We start from the raw sequence: 20649 nt of genomic DNA on the forward strand, positions 1-20649 counted from the left end.
GAACCAATCAAATATTCACCTGTTGGTAAACAATGTCCAAGCCACATTCCAAAGCAGCAAACATGGGAGCAGCAATCAGATAATTATTTTTTTCATTCTTCTCTGAGGCTTCTCAGCTTCCCAGGAGAAAATCCTGGGCAAAGGAGATTTTTCAGAAAATATCATGGTAACAAGGTCTGATCTCAGATGAGTGCCTGAAACCCTTCACTATGGATTCTCTCTGGCCCAAGGAATTTAATTATTCTGTTCAAAGCTGAGCATGATGTACAAAGGGTGCCCTGTGCAAAATGTGGCTGAAATTTGCTCTTTGCTGCACCCTGCAATCTGAGTGTTCCCATCCCTTCAAGCACACATGTGATCATATTGCTGTTGTTCTCCATTCTCTAAGTTTCTCCTTATGTGGAAATCCTGGGTCATTAATTCTGTTCTTCAGATGCTAATGGGGATGTTCTTGTTGTGTTTTGAAACCACTGACTTTTTACTTAGATTTATCTCCAGTGTTTTAAACCACCTTTGCTCTTTACACACTTGAGGTTCCTTTATTTTCCATGGTCTGCAGGGAGGCATAGTTTAATATACCAATTCTATATCAAGTATGATTTTAAAGAGAAGAGGAAAAAGAAGAGAGAAGATGAAAGTAATAGTAATAAGATCACAAAGCTGCATAAACCTGCTATACGTGCTGCTAATGCGTTCTGTTCTATTATTTTTATCACTTCAGATTCCCAGGATGCCCATCTGCTTTTGTTGACTGGTTTCTGTTGCATTTCCTGGAAATTGTTTGTTCTGAGAAGCCTGGGTGTGAATGACAGTCTTATATATTAATTCAAGGAAATTAGGATAAGTGAGTACAATACAGGGTCTCAAGTGTGTTGGCTAAGTGATGCCAAAGAACAGATTTTAAATGTAGGGCAGTTTACAATTCTCATGATGCACAGTAGCAAGGCACTCGTTAGAATTCTAGCAATTTTCTGCTTATTTTCAAGAAGTATGTAAGCTGTAAAATAAATGACAGATAAGCTTTGCATCTTGGGAAATGTGTGATTAAATTACAGCAATTTAAGATAAAACACATGAAGAGTTAACATTTTGACATGCTATTTGCTAAAAACATCCTCTCCTAAGTACTCTACAGTGTCCTAGATGTTTAGTCTGAAATATATGCCTATGTCCCTTATCCAAAAACACGTGATTCCTGTTGGAGAACATGGTACTATTATTCCCTACTTCACTTGTTTTTCGCCATCTCCTTTGCAAAGCTACATCAATTGCCTTTTAAAATGACATAAGACTTAATCAGAGGGTTTGTCATTCAGAAGGGTGGAGCTTCTGAAAGCATAAACATAATGACAAAAGCATAATGCAAACATCTTTAAGGTGGTTTATAGAACAGTGGGCCTTTCCAGAGAGGATTATCTACTGTCCAAAACCATCCCTGAGCTCATGCTACTGCCTCCCATTACTGTGGCACAGACCTTCTTAGGTTTGCTGTCTATTTTCTCAAAGCTTGTAGGAATTACAAAAACCCTTAACTGTACCAAGCAACTTTGAAGTTTAAAAAGTGGATAAAAATTAAAAATTTGCTAATGGGGGGATACCATTGCTGAAGCCTTGTTTTCTCAGGCAATTAGATTTAAAAAAAGGAAAAAAATTACAGTGATGTGGAATCACAGCTTACTTACAAAGAACATAATCAATGTGAGACTTTGTGGATCTGTTATTTCAGAAAGAATGTCAGTGAATACGTGCCTTTGCACAAACTCCATGCAATTGAAATTATAGCCATATTGGTTAACCCCAATTTCACAGATAAAAAGTTTGTTGAGCTGGTCTGCAGCAATCATTAATAGACTGTTTTCTTTCCACATTTTTGTGTGTGTCCTTTTATTTCTCCCTCTTAATTTCTTTTTCCCCAGTTATTTAAATATAAAATCCAGAGACTAGTGCTGCATTTATTTCTGGTCTGATTTTCAGCTGCTGGTTCTTTTACACCTCCTGCTTCCTTCCTGTCTCCACGTAGGAGCATGAAGAAGTGATGGACAGAGAAGACACTTATTGCTTATGCTGCAAATAAACTCTTAGTGATCAAGAGGAAAATAATTTTCTAATGCTTTAAGACCTATGATTCTGACAGGAAGGCAAAAAGAATCACCTTGTTCAGAAACTACCCAAATCTAAATGTCAGGCTTGCAGATGACTAAAACACATAAAGCACGATGAATGGTCATCTTCTGGTTTTAGATAAAACACAAACTTCCACTACAGAAGAGAATTTTATATAGCTCTCTGATGGAATCAGATTTAACTTCTGTGAACTTCTATAAGTTGTTCCATTTAGTAATTTCTTGGAATGTCTATCATTTAGTCTAAATCTTCTGCTGGAATTCTCTGACCCTCTGCTGAAACAGTGAACCCTTTCCAAGTAACTTTTCGTACCATAATTGCTTCATAACAGATCCGTCCTAAATGTAGTAGTTCTAGAATAAAAAATAATACCTCATCTCAATAAAAGATCTCATCCCTACTTAAATATTTGCATACATTGTAGAAATAGAAATATCTCCTGCTGGCACTGCAACTGGTATCTTGACTCTTGCATAAAGTCTAAGAAATCAGGCAAAGAGTTTTCTTCTCAAAATTAGTTCAGTGGTGAAGGAAGTACATAGAGAATATGTTTCAATCAGTTGGTCAATACTTTAATTTTACTTTTTACTGATAGAATCAGACCTAAATGATTTAAGAAAGATCAGAATAGGCTCTTGAACAGTACAGGCATTTCTGTAATTGTGCTGAGGATTCCCTTACACCCTATCCCAGAATGACACATCTCATGCCCTCAGGCCTCATTTCAGTTTCCTCTCAGTGATAATTACACTGTGTTGGAATGTGAACATGACATACCTTTGCTTTTTTTGTTTGTTTGTTTTTAAAAATTTAGAAAGCCCAGTTTAACTTTTCATCAATAGCTGCATACATAACCAAACTATGGTGTGCCACTGTCCAGGACAGGTGATCTATATAAGACATTACAGGCTGTGGATTACAGGAATGTCTTTTCAAAGGAGACAGCACAGTTCAAACCTCTCGTCATAAAGGAAATCCTCCTGAAGTAAAGGTGGCATAGGTGAAAATGTAAAATATGTCTCTTTTCTCACCCACACCCATCCCTGTCCTCCCCTGTTTTTCCCTGAAAAGGTGTTTACATATTCCACTAGCAAAACAGGGAAACAAGAAGAGAAAACTGCTAGACATTTAATGCTCATGTTGTAACATCTGTTCAACTAGAGGGTTTTTTTTAATACTTTTTTTGCACTAAATATCCAGTTAAGTAATGTGTTATTTCAGTCCAAAACTAAATTGAGGATACTTTGTAACAAATTATCCTTCCAGTGTGTCTAAAATCTGTTAGTGACATAAAGGTAAAACGTTTTAATTAAGACATTACCTTAACAGTCCAAGTAACGAATGCCTCATAAAACATTTATGGAAAACCAATTTAGAGCTTCTGTGCTATCATAATTACAAATTTTCAAAAGTCCCTAAATGCTTATTTATATAATAGAATATAATGGCTCTCAAGTGGTCATTTATATCTACCACATAAATACCATCCATGTTTAGAAGCTCTTTATAGCATGCTTTTGTCTGGATGTCCCAATATGCATGTGACAACTTTTATGATGTCATTTATGAGGTCATCAATTAATTTGATTATTTTGATGTTTCCTTAATTTTCTCATTTCTGAACAGAATCACAGCGGTTATATTACTTTCTAGGTTTACATTTTGCACAGGTACTCCATACACTTGTTAGGACCTGTAAAACTTAGAAGACGGCATGGATTATATGGGAGTAATATACACCTGACCTGGTGTGGTATGTCAGAAGCAGCTTCAGTTTTTTGTGAGACAATTATGAAAAATATAAAAAAAAAATTGTTGTAACTCTACCAAGTTGATTAAAAAATGCAAAACAACATTAGGAGGAAGTACTTTTTAACCAAATCCTTCTTAGTAAAATATGATTTCAGAGAGATTAAAATAGTGCTGAGCATTTTTGTGCAGAATTCCTTATGAAATAAGATGGCAAGGACACATTTGTTTAGAAGCCTAACAAGGGGATGAAGTAGACTGGAATTTTGACCTATCTGAAGATGGGGGTCAAATTCAGTCTGTACTTGAGTAAGAAGTTCCATAGAGGAGAAGACAGGACCTAAGATACTTAGCCTGCACATATACAACTTAGGCTAAATATTTAATCATATATAAGAGAAAAAAAACCCTTGGAAATACTGAAGACCACAATATTATTTGCTGTCAGTCAGGACAGTTTTGCATAGCAGATAGTATTCATTTTTCATAAATGGTTAATATTCTTACATTATTATAAATCAAATGACTGAGTCATTATTGTATACCTCCAATTAGGATTACCTTTGTTATCTTCTTCAGCTTCCCTATATTGATTATAAGATTGTTTAGTGGTCTAATCACCCAAAGCCATAATAATTTACTAAAATGTAGCTAAAGAATGTAACTACACAGGGAAAATGACTACAGAAGTTTTAAATAGCTGGTACTATCTTGAAAAGAATGTCAGCACTTGCTCAGAACTGTGCTTTGAGTCAGAAGCTCCATTCAGCAGCAGATGACCTGTATTTCTTTGGCTAATAATTGCTTTAATAGCTGGCATCAGTACTCAAGGACCTCATGGGCTACAGCTGGACTGAACATTTGCAAAAATAGCAATGCACTGAAAAGCTTTTTAATCTTGCTGTGATATGAGTGACATTCTAAGAAATATCAGAGAGAGAGATAAAAGCTAGAAGCTGAACACCTAACCTTTCTGCAGGGAAATCATGCCCATGATGTCAGATCAACACTTAAAACACCAATATCTATTTAACAAAATAAAAAAGTGAGGTAATTTCTCATTTATAGTCATGTTATATGACAAATAGAAGGAGCCTCATTAGAATGATTTGTTGTCAGCTTCTGGCTTCAGAACTCAATTCATTCAATCACAGTTTAAAGTGTCATCTACAAGAGTCTACACTGAACAAATTGGTAGAAATAATACAGTAATTACTTTGAAGGACTGAGCAGCAATACCATGATTTATGACATTTTCAAGGAGACTAGTCATTCCTAAGCTCGTGAGTTGCTATCTAAAACAAATGCAATAAGCTTTTTTTGCATCCTGAATCTGTTACTGATTACACCTTCTAAAGCTGTGCTCCTGGCACCTCTGTAATGCAGAGGTTCTGTGTACCAAAGTGAGACAGATCTAATTGCACATGGAATAATATTCTTTTCTGAGCATCAAAGGAAAAAAGGTCCTACCAAGCCTGACTGAACCAGGAAGATTACTAAGTGCTATTTACCATACCCTGACTCAGAGCATTAAAAAGTTAGACTCACTAAGCCATGGATATGGATTCTTCTGTACTTTGACTCAATTGATTTCACAAAAATCACATCAGGAAATGTAGTTTTCTATTAGGTTTTCCTTGTCTGGGTCAGTAAAATATTATTAGCCAGCTGGGCAAAGATTGAAAGTATCGGGAAAATGGAAGATACTGCATAATTTAAATGCAAGAAAGCATGCAGTGCCTTTCAAAATACTATATAACATCTTCAACACAATAAGGAAGTTTAGACAGATTAATAGAGAATACTGAAAGGTAAACAGTGCTGGCAAAAACAGAGATCTGAAATAAGCAGAAAATTATAGTGAAACTTACTCAAGAGCTCACTTGTTTTAACCCACATTGTGTTAAAACTTAATACTAAGGAGACCTGTAGCTAAATACGTGTTTATCTACTGTAAAAGTGTTTATATATTTAAATTTAATCAGTGTATGAGAAAGTTCATATACATGAAAGAAATATCCTGTCATCCCTTTTAGAGACATATAATAATTTTCTCAAAACTAACAAGCACTTTTCCTGTGCTAGAAATAGAACACATGTGAAAATAATTAACTTTTCATTGAAAAATTCAAAGTATTAACAATCAAAAATTTCAAGTTGCTGTAATATTTATCTGTGTTTGCAAATCAAGTTTTTTTTTTAATTCTGTTTCTACCCACTACACCAGAAATATTATATCTATAGTGCCAGCAAAATTATGCAATTCCTATCACAGATCACTTTTTCTGGTTGCAGAAATGGATTTCAAAATGCTGTAAACTAAATGCTGTAACAAATTGCCAGATAAAATAAAGCAGTTGACAGACATTGTATCAATAAATGGTTACTGATTTTGAAGACTTAAAAATTAAGTATAGTTCATAGACATTATTTATTGTAAGCTTTTAATTGCCATATGTTTCCACCAGCAGACTTCACTTTGAAAATAGATTTCTTCATCACATTGATTTCACAGTTACAATAAACAGTGTTGAGCATTTTAATATATTCAACCACTCATATTGTAAATATCTACTATCATTAAAACCTAATTTCATGTTTGTGAGCAATAAAATTCATACTCAGTCTCTTTTTCCAGTTCAGTAACTGATCTTGATTTCAGAGATCATATTCTGCATTTCCTTAGTAGTTTTAAATGCAATTTGATCCCAAATATTATAATCCCTTTAAATTCCCTGATAGCAATCTGTTCCTCTTACTCTGCACAGAAAGAAGAACAAGACAGCTGTTTAAAATACGCTTAACACTAAAGCTATCTGGAAGATAAATATTCAGTTTTGAGGCAAGTTTTGAGGTTTTCCCTTTGCTTTTGATCCACGTTAATGCAAGGAAGTAACTTTTAATACAGTATCAAATGTGCATGAAGAAGTGAACTATCAAATTTGCATTTATTTTTCCCCCTTTTTCTTTTCTTTCCACTTTTTCCTTTTTTTCAAACACATAAAGCTACCAGAAGGTTCAGGATTTTAAAAAATTCCTTTGTGTAAATTTTACCAAAGTCATATTTCTCTGAAATATCACATTCAATAAACCCCCTTTTCAAAACAATTTCACTTAAACAGAAGGATGCCAGTTATCTCCTCTAATTACTATGCATGCCATCACACAGAAAAGCATTATGGCTTATTGCAGAGAGCATTATGGCAAAAATGTGGGGTGCACAAAAACTCCAGAGTAAAGAGCTCTCCATTGGTACGTTTGCTCCAACGCCTTTCACGATGCTGTACACAGCACCACGTGCAGCTCTGCAGGGACAAAAACGTCTGAGTCATCATTCAGCTGCTATCTAGAAACTTTTGCAAAATAGCATCTGTGTTTACACAGGCAGACGTTCCCAATGCATCTGTAGATCCGGCACGTGGCAGAGATCTCTCTGCAGTCGGGTCCTCCTCTGTGCGAGCACTGCATCTGCCAGAACAAGTGCATATAAAAATAAGTCATATTTGGCTGCAGATACTTTCTGAACTTTCAAAACACTGCTAACTCTCCAACACGATCTTCAGATGGCAAATGTTAACAAAACTCTTCTCTCAGACATGAAATTCCCGGCTCCAAACCAAGGATATTCATAGTTTTTCTCTGAGCCAACACAGCTTCCCAAGTCACTTCATGCAACCCAAACAATGCCTGTTAAAAATTTATTAGAAATTAATATGCACATTATGCACAAAATGGAACCCAAATATTCAAAATGCTACATTATCTAACAGCATAATGCAATGTAGATCTTCTTCTTGAACCACACAACACAGATACCTTCATGTTTTACACTGTCACTTGTTCTGTTAAACACGATGTTGAACAAAAATAAACATCTCTGGACTAAAATAATTAATTCAGCTCCTGTTAACTTGTCAGCATTTTGAGAAACAGACTTAAGCTTTTCTGTCTTCTGCCCTTTTAATTTTGAAAGTGACTCTTAGACTCTTAATTTGCAGACCTGACTTTATTCCCTGTTCCAGATGGTTTTTTTCTTCAGTCATCTTTCTTTCTTTAGCCTATAATCTTACCTCTAGTAAGGTAGGTACAGATAACACTAAACTACTTCCTTTTGCTCTAATTATTGGCTGCTATCTGATCTCCCTTTTGATTTTCAAATTTACTTTGGTTACTTTGGTCTCCATTGGTTTTGATGTTTGCTCATTTATACTGCAAGAACAGCTTCTGTTGTGATATGGAACCTCGTGCACACCTCATTTCTGAGCCTGATCATGCACCTCTCTCATTCCTAATTTGGGCATAACACCAGCAAAAGAACAGAAATTATTACTTTGCACTAGCATATTATTCTAAGTAATCTTTCTCCCTAATTATTTAGACTTTATGGTGGTAAACAATTAAATGTTTCCATTTTCCTCTGTAAATAGTATCATCTATTCTTTGAAGATCTCAAAAAAGCTATGACTACAAATTAGCTCAGAGATTTCAGTGCTAGCTATTTTATTTTTCCTAATACTCAGACTGCATTATGTTATTTCAATGCTTACAACAAGGGATGTATATTACATTCATCTTTCTTCTTCTGCGCTGAAAATCATGCCCTGTCTCATGGCTACCAGTTTAAAAGTTAGATTGCAAAATTCTTTTTATTTTCCAGCTAAACATATATTTAAATATTGCATGAACCTGGCCTCTTTCCAGGACACATTTTATTAAAGCCAGCTGTGAAGTAATTACTGAACATGCTAAAAATGGCTTTTGAAAGTAGAACAATGTGAGTTTTGTCCAATTTTGATTCACATGCTGAGCTTTGACTAAATACTGCATTCCAAGAACTCACTGTCTTATGAAATGTAGTCTGAACAACTTCAGAAACATAATTTCTGAGAAATGTGAGAATCTAGGTCAAGGACTGATTGTAGCAGAATCTGCTAACATAAAGGAGTATGTTTTTCCTAAATAAGAAACGTACTTTCAAGCACAAATGAAGACGAAATAAGGACGCAAGCACACACAAAACAATTAGAGAATAAAAACTTTCATTGTAAAATGCAAGCTGTATTGCATATATAGTTTCTTTTTACAGAAATAAAGGTGTTTGTTTCTTTGGGGTTTGTAATCTAGAAACATTCTGACAGAGATATTGCATATTTCTGATGAATTTCCCAACATTTGTATTTTTTGGGCACATTTGGATGTATATTTTTGTACCATATTAACTTCTCACATCATATTCACCTATATGAATATGAGGTGAGTTTTTTAAGCATAAATGATAAATAATTCTCTTCAGGAGGAGCATGGCCTAATTATGAGTTCTTTATGATTACTCATATATATTCTAAAAAATAAAATTCATACCTCTAGCAATAAGATTCTAATTGGTTCTGCGTTTGCATACCAATGAATAAAAGTATTTAAAATCCTACAGATATCTACTGCTGGCTACATGCAACCCAAACACTGCCTGTTAAAACTGATTAGAAATTAATATATCTATCCCATGTATTCACAGCTTGACATCTGTAATATGTAAAGAATAATCATTCTTAAAGGGGCCATGCTCATGAATGCTGTGTTTAATTAATGCCCTAGGGAAAGAGAAAAAAACGAGGAGGAAAAGTACTGTAGCTGAATTTATTCTGAATTTGTAGTGATGTTAAACATTGCATGCCAGGTTTAATGGCATGTATTCATCCAGCTAACACAGTGTCTTACTGAGAACAAATGGTGTGGTCTGCCTTCAGGAGATGAGGATTTTGAAGTGAATTTGGGAGTGCACAGTAAATTTCTATTTTATTTTTGCTATTAATATGTGCTAGGCACAAGCACCCAAGCTGCTCCTTGTATGCAGGACAACTTCTCAAGCAGGATACACAGAATGCTTGTTTATCTGTAGTGATGTCTTTAGGTTTGTGAGGAGAAGGATTCCATGCAGCAGCAATCTGTACAAGCCATACCAATTATTTATATTGAGACTGACACTTCCCTTTTTATTCCTAACTGTTACTGGTATGTGTGAGAGTACAAAATTATTTTTGGTATGAAGACATTACATGCAACAGATACATTTAGAAAGAGCAAATACCTGAGCAAATTAAAGTCAAAGATTGAAATATCCCAAACAAAAAATCTTATATGGTAGAAGGAGATCTGAACATCACTACAGAAGTTAAAAAATAATAAAAAAAAGAAAATACTACTATGCCATGAGACTGTGCATCAGTACAGCAGAAAACACCTTCTTACAGATGCCACAAGAATATTACCCACTGCAACAGTCCTGGGTCAGGCTCTGCTTGGACTGAAAGGTGTAGCTGAAGGAACACAAGATCAGGACAAGAACAGGGTTAGATCCCACCTACCCAGCTGTGGCTGCTGTTCAGTAAACCAACAGAGAAGAAGCTCCAGCTAAAATTGACAGGCTTAGCTGTAAGCCAGTCCTAAAGCAGTAGACAATTTAGGAGAAACAGTCTAGATGAATGTCAATAAAAAAACCCCAAGAGATCAGGAAAAGAGTGTCCCTTACAGCTGTTTCTGTCTTAGCACAAAGGAAATGGCTGGGAAGGCTGGACTTCTTTGCTTATTACTTTTTCAAAGGTGAACTGCCAATTAAGACTTGAAGAGAACGTGAATAACCAAGGCCTTTTTGCCTGAGTGAGAGCTTATTTCATTGAAACAGAAATCTGGGAAGACATAAAATATATATTTATGTTTGCATCAGTGAAAATTTCCATGCTGTCAGTACAGTGACATTATCTCAATCTGCACATACAAAAAGAGTAGTTTACACTAAATGTCAGACTGAAGTGTTACGTTATTTAATCTTTGCCATTAAACTGTGAACAATATAAACACATAAATACCTGCAGATGGGAAAGAATCAGGGGCAAAACTATGCAAGGGGATGAGCACAACCCAAGGAGATCCCATTTGACTTGGATCAGGGCACAAAGGTGCCAAGGCTTGTCGAGCTCTGCCCAGCACCTCAGCCATGGTGCCAGCCACAGGGCAGGGCTCTGCCCTTTCCCCCTAAATTGTTACTACAATTTTCCTGTCTGCAAACCCAGACAACAGCAAGTCCCCAGCCCTACACAGCCCCAGTGTGCCTCATCCCATGGCCATCAGCAGGATGCCACAGTGCTCCAGGCCTGGAGAGGAGGGACACATGGTATGATACAAATGGCAGCACTGTGGACACCGAGGCGTGAGGTGGGAAGCCCTTCAAGCACCTTGAAGGAGATGTCCTTCCTCAGCTGACATCCTCCACATGGATGTCTGGGGCAAAATACCCACTGAGGCAGTCAGCAGGGCAGTGGGCACCTCTGAAGGACACACTTTGTTCTGACGTCTAGATCTTCCCGTCAGGCTGGGGGCAGCTCTAGCAGCTCAGCATGGAGAAAGCCTCAGTACCTTGAATGAGACACGTGGCTGTTCCCCATCTGCAGTGGCGGATCTTACTTTCAGGTTGCCTTCCTGTCAATGTTTTTAGGCAGCACTTCATGGCATCCCATGCCTTTTGATGGCTTTCACTTTTGTGAAGATTTTTTTTTTTCAGGATCCATGCCATGTCTCTCATATCTTCCTCTCAAAGTTGTGTCTTCTTCCTTGATTTTTTCCCGTGCTTTTGCAACATCTCTGAGATTAGTTTTGGCATGTTTTGGTCCTTTGCACTGCACCTCATTTCCTCTCAGACCATTTTCTTGTAGTCACTAAATTTCCCAATTTTATGGGGTGTTCTTGTTATTTCCAATTGCATTTCATTTGATCCTATCTCCTTTCCAGAGTGTTTGTATGTCTTTCTGTTTCGCAAGATTTCATTTCCCTTTGGGAAGTGAAACAAAATCGTGCAATTTCTATGGGGATCCCTGACAAATAGATTTGTCTTTTATCTGTAGTTTAAAAATAGTTGCAACTGAGCACCATTTACTCTTAAGAAATGCTGCAGTGTTGGTCTTGGTCCTTCTCTCTGTTTATGTTCTCACACATTACAACAATTGTAGGTAGGTTTGTTTTCGATCTTGACATTGTATTTACACAACTAAAGGAAGTTCACTGTTCAGATTCTTCTAAACTAGTTTCAGATTTCTGCTGCAGGGGTAACACAAGGATAGCATGTGGTAACACTCAGCTTCAGGCAAATTATCTGAGTCAGAGCAGCAGATAAAATACCTGCGTGCATCTTCAGCAGAGCTCCCTCCCTCCCCCAGGCTGCAGCCTGCGCTGAGCTCCCTGGTACTGCAGATTCGTTCCTTGTCTCCATAAGCTGCACTTGTGTCTCCACTGCTGTACAAAAATATCCTCCAAGTCTGCTTTCAGAAACCATCTGCTTCCTGCAGTGGAGAAGTGGTACTTGGGACCAGGATCCTTGAGAGCAGCTATTTTCACTCTGTGATGACTACTTCAGTTAACAGGCTGCTGTAGCCATCTTGCCCTTATCCAAAAAATGGTACTTTTTTTTGTCCAGTTTCTCATTCACTATGGCCTACCCACAGACCCTGACATGTGTGGTGTGGCATCATTCAAACTCTAGAGCTGATGGTCACTCGAAAGAATCAAAGAATGCTCTTTGTGGCAGGAGGAAAAGGATTCCAGACCAAGTCGCTTCAAGATATTTGAAGCCTGAATAATCTTAGGGTTTATCAACTGACAATTAACTCTGATATAATGAATTTATACTGGCCACCTAGACCTGGCAGTTTCCCTCACATATCAATAACAAAACAAGGTCTCTGTAGCACCCGAAGAAATGGAGACTTATCACTGTAAGCAGGAAAAAATGTTTTGACAGCCACTTAGAAAACAGAGCAGATATTTACATTTAATTTCTGAAAGTCTCAGCTGTGATATTACCTTCAAACTTTTCTAAGTAGCAATAATATATGTAAGTATAAAGTACTTACATATATAATATAATCAAACCTTATCTATAATCATATTAAATATTTTCTGAATTAAATATTGTTCTGTGTTAGAAATTAATAACTTTTCAGCATCTTTTTTTTGAGGAAGGTTTCCTCCTTTACTCACCAGGATACATGCTACCTTGCATAGAGATACTGCATCAGGAAATGGTAAATCCTCACTGGAGTCCTGCTTTTACAGTAAGGCTTAATAGAAAAGAAAAGAAAGAAAAAGAACATAATAGAAACAGTATATATTTAAATATAAATATTTATATATTTATAGCAGAAAGAAAAATAACATAATAGAAACAGTATATATTTTCTCTGTGGGGCCTGCAGAAAGGAATGTAATGCTTGAAATTCCATAGATTTTTTTTAAACTCTTCATGAAAAAGCATTAGGACACCTGTGATATTGTACATAGTCTAAGAAAAGTATGAATACATTTCTTAAGAGGCCATTTTATTTCTAAGAGTTTTTCTACAATTCCTAATGCAGCACTGACTGACCATTCATGAGAAGAAGGAAACCATTCCAAATCTGCAGAATCTGTCTTTTTCCCTATGCAACCACTGTGTTCTCCAGGCTAAAAAAGAAATAGGAAAAGCAACTATACCACTGAGACTCAGAGTCAGGCTTTCTGCCTCAAAATCCTTATTAGGAAGCACAGACCAAGAGCACTTCCTAGAGACCCTGGGAGGTGAGCTAGGGTTTGTACAACAGCTGTGTGTTGGTAATGGACTCTATTCAGCCTCTGTCATACCAACCAGTGTCTCAAAAGAGCAATATAGTGATTGTGGGTTATATGTGTAGCCTTTTAAGTGCTACATTTTTTGCTTTCCTGCATTCTTCTAAGGCATAAACATCACTTTCTTGACACTTCATTGACTTTCAAGTCCAAAAATACAGGAATCTGAGATGGCATAACACAACTAAGTATGGTACAGCAGATATCTATGCTGCAAAACTCTGGTTTTTGAGCTAAAAACAGTTTCATAATTGAAATATTTTTCTTAACAGGTCCAAAGGAAAACAATCTCACTTTCACTGCATAAAAATTTTCTTTACATAAAAAATGATTATAAAAAATCAGAACAATAAGTAATTTTTAAAGGATGAACTAGCGTTTAGCTTTGAACATCTAATAATAAAGTTCATAAAAAGGGCAGATAATGATTTAATGGATTAAGTTCAACTGCCATTTTTAAAATCTTCTTCTGTATAAACAGAGAGGTTATAAATATGTATTATTGCCACTGGGAGGTTTTATGAATGTGCAACTATATTTTTACATGCTAATATCTTACTAACCTGTTAAGGGAAAGCATGTCTTGAAAAGACGAGAGGAATTTCTGAGAATTCTGGGGTAAAAAGACAGGATCCAATGTTTGCAATCTTGTTAGAAAGAAGCAATTTAAGAGACTCTCCTGAAACAAAATCACTCAGATAGGAAACATACAGGGCAGAAATTATTTTTTATTAACTTCTATGTTTTTTCCTTTTTTCACTGTTTCTGCTGGAAGAATGTCGATGTAGTTGATTTCTGGAAAAGGGACAATTTGACTGATTAAACCAGGATGCTGCACTTTAAATATTCAGCTGGTTACCATGGCAACAGTTTTACTTTGACACACAGCTTATCTTGTTTTAAGGAGTGCAGCCTGTTGTTATGGCAATTTGGAGCACCACTATTTTTTCCCCCCCCACAGAAAATAAAACAGTAGTTAAAATGGGTTCGATAATTAAAAATCTAAGCCTGATTCAGTATCTTGTAGAATGCTATAGTTTATCAAATTTAACAAATGGAACTTGACTGAACAGAGAAAGAAAGAAGCAAAGTTCATAAAGATATAAAGATAAAGGATTATAATTTTTACCCCTAAAAGGAAAAGTAGGTTGTAGATGTATTTTTAACGATGAAAATTCACTGTTTTCTGCTTTCATGAAGAAACACATTATTTTGTCTTGCTGATTCCTTCAGAAGCAAAATCTAAATAAACAGATACAGAAGAACCAATACAAATTATTCCCTAAAGCTCTTAGCATTGCAGCAGAATGCATATTTTTTTAACTGATATTTCATAAACAGTAATACTAAACTATCAAAGTTCTGACCTAAACTAAACATCTTTCAAAAAAATAAACTTTTTTTAAGAACCTAAATTTACACACTACTCCCCACTGATACACGTACTTTACATTTCATGCTAAGCAATCATGCACATGCCTGCGTATTTTAAATAAGAATGAAATCTATATGCCTTTTGCTACAGGCATATTGAATGAGTCCCTTCTCTTTAATCTTCAGAAAAACTTGGTTCATGTTTAATCAAGAATTGGGATGGTCCTATGAGTAGAGGAGAGAGCTAAAGGGGCATCCAGCAACCTGAAAAAAAAATCAGGAAGAAACTTTGATACTTTGATCCAGTTGTCCAGTCTCTAAAGAGGTAACAGAAAAGGTCTTTGGATTAAGCAAGTTTAGTTAGGATGTACCTGATGCACTTAAAGCTTGAAAGTGCAGTGAAGTTTTCTTTAGTCTTTTTTTAAGTTATAATACATATCGATATTTCAATATTTACAAGATTTGTACTGGGGTAGTTCCTGGAGGTTCCCAACATCCCTATCACAATTTCATTTTTTTACTATGAAAAAGAACTGACTTAGTATGTAAGATCAATCAAATTAATTTGAGTTTCCTCTTCTATCTTGCCATAAATAAGCAAACAAATTTCCATAGATGTGATGTCTCCAAAGATTTCTACAAACAATATTCTACACAAAAAAAAGTAGAAATTATGTACATTATGAATTCACTTCCTGAATAACTATATTGGAAAAAAAGCGTGAAAAGAGGGATTTTAGATAAAATCTGAATGTTGTGCTTCATGTCTCTCTCTTTGTGCAATGGCATCAAAGTTGCTCTGTTTTCAATTAGTTTCTTTAAAGCATTGTTACTGTCTTGCTGTATTGTCTTCTCTCCTTTCTTCTATGCCTTCTTTTCCACTCTGATAATTACCAACTTTAACAATTATTAGTCCCAGTCTTGTCCTCCTTCCTGGTGTCTATGAATTTAATTTCTTTCAGAGCTTGTATCTTTCAGAGCTTCATTCCCTCCAGCATTTTGCCTCCTTATTCCTGTTTCTCAGTTTTTTCAATCTTACTCATGATACATGAGGACAGATGTAATTTCAGACATTCCTTTCTCTTCCTTTAAGAAAATTCTACTGCTGCTTTTGTTATGGAGACCACAGATTTGAAAAGTCTTTTCCTGTGCTTCATATATCCCTAGAAAGGATGGGGGAAAAAACAATCTGAAGCTGCACAACATTAAGCTGGATGCAGCTTAAAAAAAATACTTATGGCTGGCAATGAGAAAGGTAGCAGAGATAAATGTCTTTTGACTCTTCTTTTCTGGGTGACTGCATGAGGGGCAGATGTTTTCCATTTTGCCTAACACAACACAAATCTGCGAGCTGGCGGTGAATTCGTACATGAAGGAATAAAACAGTGATCAGCTCATACAAGAAAGCAGCTCTAAGAATTTGGTGGTTTTGAGCAATGTCCAGTTTTAGCTCCTAGTCCCTTCTACAGGCCTGTGAAGGAGACGGTTGCTGTTTGCCACTCAGTTGGGGCAGACAGAAGAAGCCCAGACTCGGTGGTGAGGCAGCTCCAGAGATTCCTTTGGGCAGCTGGTCTGTGATTGCCCAGGGCCCTGCAGAGGAGCAGCGGCAAAGGGTGGCACTGGCAGCCAGGAGCTGCCTGGGCTGTACCCACCAGCAGGTGACAAACTCTTCTAGGGGTGGTTTTCCTGTCCTTCCTGTCAGTGGAAATTCTACGTTTAAAAGCTGGTTTGAATTATAGACATGCAGCACTTTCCAATAGTTATGTGAGCAGATGGGAATGCAGTTTATACTGAACATCTGAGAAAATCATCTTACTGTTAAATGTATTAAACAGCAGCTTCTCAGTTTCAGATTATTTCTTTAAGCTACTTGGATGTCAGCCTCGTGCATTCTTAATTGGGAGATTTCAGCAATATGATTATTCTCTCTGAAATTAGATTTGCTTATTGCTTATGTTTCTTGATTGCTATCAGTGCCTTTCCACTTTTGTTTCCCAGCTATTTAATACTGTTCTTTTCTCTTTTCATGCCCTGTCTTTTCTGTATTTCTTTAGTTTTCATTTTTTCTCAAAAAAAAAAAAATGGGAATTTAATAGTCCAGATAAGATTATTAAAATTCCATTTAGTAAAATAGTAACAGGAGATTAACATGTGATAACAGAGAAGAAATTACTCTTTCTCATTGGTTCAATAAACAGTCAATTTCTGCTAAATTTGAGAATAATCTCTACCCAGCCTATATATGATTTCTCTATAAATCCATTAGTTGTATGATGAAATCAGTAGATTTAATTTATATCTTCAAAATTTTCTCATTTATCTTTTACAAGGACATACAGTCAAACAGTATCTGTGTTATTTGCTCAAGCTAAGCAAAAAGAAAAAAAAAAAAAGCAGCAGAAGGTTTCCAATAGAAAAAACAATTCTTTAGCTCTGAATCTTTCTTATGCCCACATCTTTAGATTGCTGCAACTGACTACATCTTTCCATTTATAGATTATTGTTACCATTATCACATCCTCTAACACTGTCACAAATGCTTAACTTGCTATTACATCTGGATGCCCCCAGCAATTTCACTGAATAAAATCCAATTGCAGAAGGAATGCTGGTGAACATGATAGAGAGATACAGCAAACTGAAATGGCATTTCAAATTTTTGCTAGATCCTTTCTACTCAGGCCAGTCCAATTACTCAGCTTGTTCTTATTACCTCCTTTGATACAAGTATTTGATGGTTTTCTGCTGTGCACATTATCACATATGAAGCTAGCAGCAGTTTGCAGTTGGTTTATGAAGAATCATTTCCAGAAGGAGGGAAAAAAGCAACCCTGTGCAGACTTAAGCTGGACACCATAGGAGTTTGGTCCTAAGTCTCACTTTTGTAGTTTACTGTGTGGGCATGGAAAAGTAAATTTGACAAAATCGTAGAACTGTCAAGTTTCTTTTTCAAGGACAGGAGGCCATCATTGCTGTTACTCACTCTGAGTCAGCAATAAGTGCAGTGAGACTTGGGATCAATCTAGAAAAGTATTTCCAATAGTAGTTTCACTTGTTTATTGAGCAGACTAATTTTTTTTTAAATAGCAGGACATTAGAGATTGTTCAGCTTGCAAACAGTATGTGGGCCAGAACTAGTGAAGTAAGCAGGAACAGCTTTTAACTACATTAGAAACCTGCAACATCAGCTGAACTTAGTGCAGAAATCTTTGGAACTGTGCAATGTGCCTGCAGCTTCATCTGTACCTATACTGTACAACAGTGTGATTCTCTGGGGCCACTTGACTTCTGTGTCACTGGTGCTAACATAATGTTTCTTCTTAATGATTTCTACTCCCCTCCTTCCCAGCATTCCTAATATCCTCCAAAGGATGCTAATATCTTAAATCAGGCATTCTCAGTTTCCTTCATGCTTCATAATCATCTGCAGGATGTGGTAGGAAAGGTTGCAGAGCTGCTAGTCTATAGGATTCTGTGTGAATGTAGACTCAAAGGGATGCCAAAGTACCAAAAAAACTCCGTGAAATTAAGAGGCCTCTTTCCTCCGAAGAAATCAAGGTTTGGAAATTTTGCAGCCTCGGAGGAGTTACACAAAACTAGCTTGGTAAAGTTTTTAGATGTGGTTCAGAAAGGAGAAAATAAAAGGTGAAAATAATTTTGAAATTGCTGTTTCCTTTTATTGAATTTGATATGTTAGCATTCAGAGTTTTATCAAAAAATAAGCACTTGTTTATTAACAAATCCATTGTTAGAGGAACTGGCTCCGCAAGAAAGCCCTCCTTGAAAAAACTAGTCAGCTGCCAGTGGGAATCTGGTGGCATTGATAGTAATGAAAATTCATGGGAAAAGCAAAGAGGACAAGCTCAAGAATAAAAGAGATATTCTATCCTGTTACTGGCTGACAGTGACTATGCATGTCCTTCATTCTGCCTCTGTTTATCAGAATATGAACACCAATCTGGAGTTTGAGGGCTGCCTGACACTTTTTCCTCTCCATTAGAGACAAAATGGAGGAGATCTGATGAAAGCAACTGGTCTTCTGCAAAGTGTCATGGAGGTGGTACAGTTAGATGTAATTTATATATTTAAAGGTTTAACAGAGCTAGAAAATGAGAATGCATAACCATCAAATATTTTGCTTACATAACCTCAGGTTTACATTTTTCTTTGTCAGCAAAGTTTGAGGTAGGAAAGAGACTCATAAAATTCAACTCAATCCTATGAGCAAGTGGAGAGAATTTACTCTGTTCAAGGACAAAAGAGTTTGGGAAGCCAAAGACAAGACACCAGTGCCTGGCATGTAAAGTTGTAGCCTTTGGCCCTAAAGTTTCTCTGCCTTTGCCATCTGCATGTGTTTCAATGCACAAAAATGCAATCCATTTTAACTCAGTATTGTCCACCTCTGAAAAGAATACTGGGTTTGCATGGCCTGGTTTTTGTAGCAGGGGGGCCACAGAGGTGGCTTCAGTAAGAAGCTCCCAGAAGTTTCCCCCATGTCCAACAGAGCCAATCCCTGGTGGCTCCTGGACAGTACTGCCACTGTCCAAGGCTGGGCCAGTTAGAAATGGTAGTTATATGTCTGTGATAACATATTTAAGAAGGTAAAAACCAGATGTAACTGCAGCTAGAGAAGAGTGAGAATATGGGAGAGGAGCAACTCTGCAGACACCAAGGTCAGTGAAGAAAGAGGGAGAGGCAGTGCTCCAGATTCTGGAGCTGAGAAGGAGGGAGGGGTGGGGGCAAGGTGTTTTCAAGGCTCTCATTATCATTCTCTGATTTTTTTAGTAATAAATTAAATTAATATCTGCAATTTGATTTTCGTCAATGACAGTATTTGGTAAGTGACCTCTCCCCTGTCCAGCTGAGGAGGGGAGTGATAGAGTGGCTTTGGTGGGTGTCTGGTATCCAGCCAGGGTCAGCCCATTGCAATACCACTGTCCAAGGAGTTTAATACATGTAATAGCTATGAGAATACTGAATTTAACTCATTAAATACAAAGGAAAGCTAGACAAAGCAAGCTTGAAGCACAAGGAAAAATTAGTGGGTGAGATATATAGACTATGCTGAAATTCTTTCCAGTTTGCAGAGAAAACGCCAGAGAGGAACATGGGCTCACAAAAAAATGAAAACAAAAACAAAACCAAAAGAACCAACCAACCAAAACCAACTGTTTCTCTTTCCATGTATTAATTATTTGTCAGTCTTCAAAGTTTATCAGCACACAAAAGTAGAAATAATCTTTATTATAAAATCAGATGGGGAAAGGAAGAAAGAGATATCTCTTGATGTTTCTGAAGTGCAAGCTCCAGATTAAACATTTACAGTCACTGACATTTATTCCCTTAGTATCTTCAGTCTTTTAAAGCTGTTACTACCCTCCTTTCCCATCCTTATTCTACCCTTGTCTCTGCCAGAGCTTACCTCCCCAGGAGTGATGCAGAACACCTTTTACCTCCTCACCAACACCTCTCAAATTCAATGGCTTCGCTTTACATTGCAGAAAGAGCAAACTCCAAGAGAGGTGCAAGACCTCAATCTTCAGGGGCCAGGAAACATCTGGGTACTTAATTTTGCAAACTCTTCTGTGGAAAGAGTAACATTGAATAAAAAGTAGAAATGGGGTGGGTGTGTTTGAGAACTTACATTGTTTTAGATTCATTAGAATATGTCTTCCAGTGCCCTATTTTCTCATTTTCCAGCTATACATGACTAATAACAGACCTTGTTTTAGCCAGTCAAGTCTTTAG

The 20649-nt window shown here is 36.6% G+C and overlaps 2 long non-coding RNA genes across 3 annotated transcripts in view; one reads left to right on the forward strand and one right to left on the reverse strand.

The window, feature by feature from the left end:
• LOC118686551 (uncharacterized) overlaps window positions 1-20649 on the forward strand; it is an 87160-nt gene that overhangs the window by 41862 nt on the left and 24649 nt on the right. The window lies entirely within an intron of this gene.
• LOC118686552 (uncharacterized) lies at window positions 10113-14758 on the reverse strand. 2 transcript variants are annotated; one of them, XR_008508365.1, is made up of 4 exons: window positions 14657-14758; window positions 14091-14140; window positions 12904-12983; window positions 10113-10190 (listed from the first exon to the last, which is right to left on the reverse strand). It is a non-coding gene; the product is annotated as an uncharacterized LOC118686552 (long non-coding RNA). The 2 variants fall into 2 exon arrangements; XR_004980182.1 differs by lacking the exon at window positions 14657-14758 and having other exon boundaries at window positions 14091-14213.

The sequence above is a fragment of the Molothrus ater genome, chromosome 4 (assembly GCF_012460135.2).
Source record: "Molothrus ater isolate BHLD 08-10-18 breed brown headed cowbird chromosome 4, BPBGC_Mater_1.1, whole genome shotgun sequence".
NCBI lineage: Eukaryota > Metazoa > Chordata > Aves > Passeriformes > Icteridae > Molothrus > Molothrus ater.